Genomic DNA, 4,615 nt, shown 5'->3' on the forward strand with positions numbered 1-4,615 from the left:
AGTGCACACTCATGGAAATAAAAATCATTGTTTTCCTATAAGAGAAAAATGGGTTATTGGAGCTAGAGATGCTACAGATGGGCTCACATATAGCAGAGATTTAATATAGGATAAACCTGGCAGCATAAATGAATGGTGAAATGAAATATTGTCCACAGATATTGATGTGGCTTACAATATGGGGAAACATAAAAACTTGTTCTTTAACTAAACCTACAGACAAACGCGTTCCAAAGAGATTAAAGGAAACATGCCAAAATAAAATTTGAAAAGTTACAGAAGTAAATGAAGAAGTCTGTACTTGTGACAAAGGAGCAAGGGTAATAGCTAAGAAATATCACACAATATTTCAAAAGACAAAGTATAAAACAAAACAAAAATGGTTAGGGTGATACATCAAAATTAACAACTTCTCTTCAATTAAGAACACCAAAATCAAAATTAACATACATGGAAGACTGGGAAAACATTTTTGTTTGGTCCAAGTCAGAAAGGGAGTATTTATGATATAAAAGGAACTTCTGCAAATCATCAACAAAAATTCTGCAACCCAGATAGAAAAATGAGAATGGACCTGAATCTGCAGAAAAGGAAGAAAATACTCGAGAAAAATTTTAAATATGAATAAAACAGAAAGCAGAGTTACAATAAGTAGGATCAACAAACTCAAAAGTTGTTCCTTGAAAAGAAAACTGATAATATTGAGAAAACTCTGAAAAACTAAGAAAATGTAACAGACAGCACAGTAACAATATTAGAATTTAAAAAACAATAATTACTAATACTATAGTTATTAAAACTTATTAGAGGCTATGAACACTGTGGCCAAGTTATTTAACACTGAGATTAAATGAATTCTATGAAATAATAGAATTTCTAAAAGTTGAATCTAGAAGGAAAAAACCCTGAGTAGCCCTATAACAACATATAAAAATAAATAAATGTTTTAAAATCTTCTGATACGAATCAACAGCAATCTTAGATAGTTCTATGTGCAAACTTTATTAAACCCTAAAGGAACAAATCATTCCACTATTTTAATTTTTTTTCCAGACAATGAAAGAAAGGAAATAGTCATCAGCTAATTTTGTAAGGTCAATATAACATTAGTACTAAAATCTCCTAGGTCAGTATGAGAAAAAAATTACTAGCCCCATCTTACTTATAAACAAGAATACAAAATCCTAAACAAATATTTATTAACCAAACCCAGGAATATATAAAAAATATAATTTACCGTCATCAAGGGGAGTTTACCCCAGGAATGCAAGATTGACTAAATATTAGAAACAATTAAAATAATTCACCTTATTGAAGGAAAATATCATATATTCATTTCAATAGAGGCAGAAAAATCAGTATTCCAAGAAGTACAACATAAGCTCATGGAAAAAATTCTTAGCTACCTATGAACAGAAGGACATTTTCTTAAAACATTAAAAGATATTCACCAACAAATTACATCAGATATTATACAATGATAAAATGTTATAATGATTTCCTTCGAGATCAAGAACAAAGCACAGTAGCTCACTATCACCACTATTAAGTTATTTATGGCGCATATAAATGTCTACCTAGAAAACTAAAGAAACTACAGCTAACATAAAATTCAGTAAGTTTATTAAGATTGCAGATATCACACTCTATGAAAATCAATTACATTTTTACAAAGAGCAACAACATAAAATATAATTTCACAGTTATGTACCATTAATAGGATTTAAACTATAAAATGATCAGGAATAAATCCAACAAAAGTTGTTACAGAACTTTCAGTAAGAGGTTGATGGCATTATACTGAAAGATTTTAAAATAACTAAATAAATGTAGAAATGGATCATAAGGATCTAAATAGGGCTATGGAATAAATGTAATTCTAATGCAAATTTCAAAAGATATTTTACGGAACTTAACAACCTGATTCTAAATTGTACAGGAAAGAGCACAACCTAAAGCAGGTGTCCCCAACCCCCAGGCTGCTCCCCATTGCTCCTCATTGCTCGCGGTACCGCCTGAACCATTCTCCCGCCCCCATCCCTGTCCGTGGAAAAACTGTCTTCCACGAAACTGGTCCCTGGTGCCAAACAGTTGGGGACCACTGACCCAAAGTATACCATAGCCTATTGACAATCAGGACATAAAGAAGCCCCCAAAATATGTATGCACACACACAAGGCACATGGGCACACGTACACAAACATTTGAACTGCAAGAAAACAAATTTAATTTACTTTCTCACCATATATAAAAAATTAGAGATAGTTTAAAAATGTAAAAGGAAAAACAGTAGAATTTTTAGGGGTCAATATAGGAGAAACTCTCACTAGGTCGGGAGGAATTTCTTGACAAGCTGATTCTAAATTGTATGGGAAAGAGCACGAACTAAAGCAGAGGTCAGCAACCCCCCCGCTGCGGACTGGTACCAGTCTGCAGCCTGTTAGTAACTGCATTCCCTGTAAGGAATGACTTCTTTCAAGTCATTTGTCTACAACTTTTGGGTCATGAGTTCCATAATCTTCTTCCGGATTTTGGGGACCTGTGGTCCTGAGCTTAAGAGGTCTTCTGAGTCTGGTTGTTATATGTTTTTTTTTTTAGTAAAACCAACAGAGACAAGATGAATTAAATAACCATCAGTACTCTTGATCTCAATATAAACTTCAACCATGGTCTGCCATTTTTAGATCATAGAGCACATTTTGTCACTGGTAAGATCCATGTCATAGAAGTTGGTCAGGCAGTTTTTGCCCAGAATATCCTCAGTAATTAGCCTGAATTTTCTAGGTGAGGATTCATCATTCTGAAACTCAGCAAGGTTCACTTCAAAAACACTACACTTGAGGTCATCAGACGCAATTTTGGTTCCTTGAGTCTAAAGTTTTTCCAACATTACTCACATTGAACATAGGTAATTAGTGCTTTTACATCATACCAGTATGTTTTAGAAAATGGATCAACTACTTTCTTCCTGGCTCCTTCTTTGCTGCCTTTTGTAAGATGCTTGTTCTTGCCAATGACCATGGTGCTGCTCTGAGAGCCAAAGGTCTATACTACTATTTTATTTTGCAGTTTATACAGGCAATGCAAATTTCCTCAAACCCAATCCATAACCTCCGAAAAAGCAAACTACTTAGTTTTTTTAGAGCCCTCGTATACAGTGGGTAAAGAACCATCATTCCATCATTTCCTTGTAACTTCCAAAAAAAATTTTAAGTGAAAAGCAATTTAGGACAGAAAGGCTACTTGTTTTGAGGAAATGATAAAGATTATGGTAACATGTTGCTGTGGCCTGAATGTTTGTGTCCCCCTTGAAATTTGTATGTTGAACTCTTAGTACACAATGTGATGGTAGTAGGAGGTAGGGCCTTTATGAATTGCTGAGGTCATAAAGGAATAGCCCTTGTGAATGGGGTTAGTGTTCTTATAAAAAAGACCCCACAGAGTTAGCTCACCCCTTCTGACCTTGAAGAAGGTCTTCAGCCAACCGTGCTGGGGCCCTAATCTCAGACTTCCAGCCTCTAAAACTCTGAGAAATAATGTATGTGGTATTTTGTTATAGCAGCCTGAAATAAGACACACGGCTTATTGATTTTAAGATTTAACGTCATTTGAAAGGTTCTGAGATGATTTTTCAATATACATTTGTGGGTAAATACTTATTTCCACCCTCCTAATATCAAATAAAAACCAATCTGGTTCTTTAAACTTAAATCATATTTGTTATATTTTTCTAGTTTCATTAGCTTAACATGTACTTTAGAGTCGCTCTTCAATTTTGCCTTCTCCAATTATTAGCATAAGGATTTTTTAAGCATATAAGTATCCCATGAAGTGTAAGAATAATTTAAACAGTGAAATGTTATCATTTATATTAGAGTTATCATTGCCAGTCATTCTAATACAATAATTACGTCTAATAAATTGGTCACAACTTGGAAACCATCCTGCATGAATCAATATAATCTGCCAGCCTCTTGGTTGTCATAGAAACTGATTATAGCAAGGATGTTTAATGCAACACACAGTTTATGCATAAATGATTAAACTGCTAAAGTTTAAAAGTGAGCCTAATCAAAACCATATTTATCACAACTTTCATTATCACTCTATATTTTATCTAATTCATCATTTCTTTTTAAACTTGAACCAAAACAGTATATACAATATTGAAATGAATAGATACAGGATATATTTTAGAGGTAATACTTGAAACAACTAAGCAGAGTTTTCTGTGCAAATATACATGATCCAGTCAAGGAAATATTTTGTCATTCAAAGGTTTCATCCATAAACCATTAGAACAAAATTATATAAGTCATTATTTTACAAAAAATGCACTTTATAAATTCCTTCTTTTCCTGTGTTTGAATAAATAACACTGAAACATAAAAATATTATAACTCAAAGAAAGAAGCGTCCTTATCTCAACACAGAATATTACTAAGCCTACTGTAAGCCTAAGATATTTTACATGAAAGAAAATCATTTATCATTCAGGAGAAAAGCTAAAAGAAGTGTGAGTACATTAAGAATATCCATGAGAGACATATAATTATATATATAATTGTATATATACAAATATGAATATACATACATATATGCGTGTATATATATG

The 4,615-nt window shown here is 32.8% G+C and overlaps 1 pseudogene across 1 annotated transcript; it reads right to left on the reverse strand.

The window, feature by feature from the left end:
* Nucleotides 1-2,440: 2,440 nt before the first annotated feature.
* LOC307061564 (small ribosomal subunit protein eS1-like) lies at nucleotides 2,441-3,021 on the reverse strand (annotated as a pseudogene). Its single transcript has one exon. The product of its transcript is annotated as a small ribosomal subunit protein eS1-like (transcript).
* Nucleotides 3,022-4,615: the final 1,594 nt, after the last annotated feature.

This window comes from Hyperoodon ampullatus (genome assembly GCF_949752795.1).
Source record: "Hyperoodon ampullatus genome assembly, chromosome: 12".
Taxonomy (NCBI): domain Eukaryota; kingdom Metazoa; phylum Chordata; class Mammalia; order Artiodactyla; family Ziphiidae; genus Hyperoodon; species Hyperoodon ampullatus.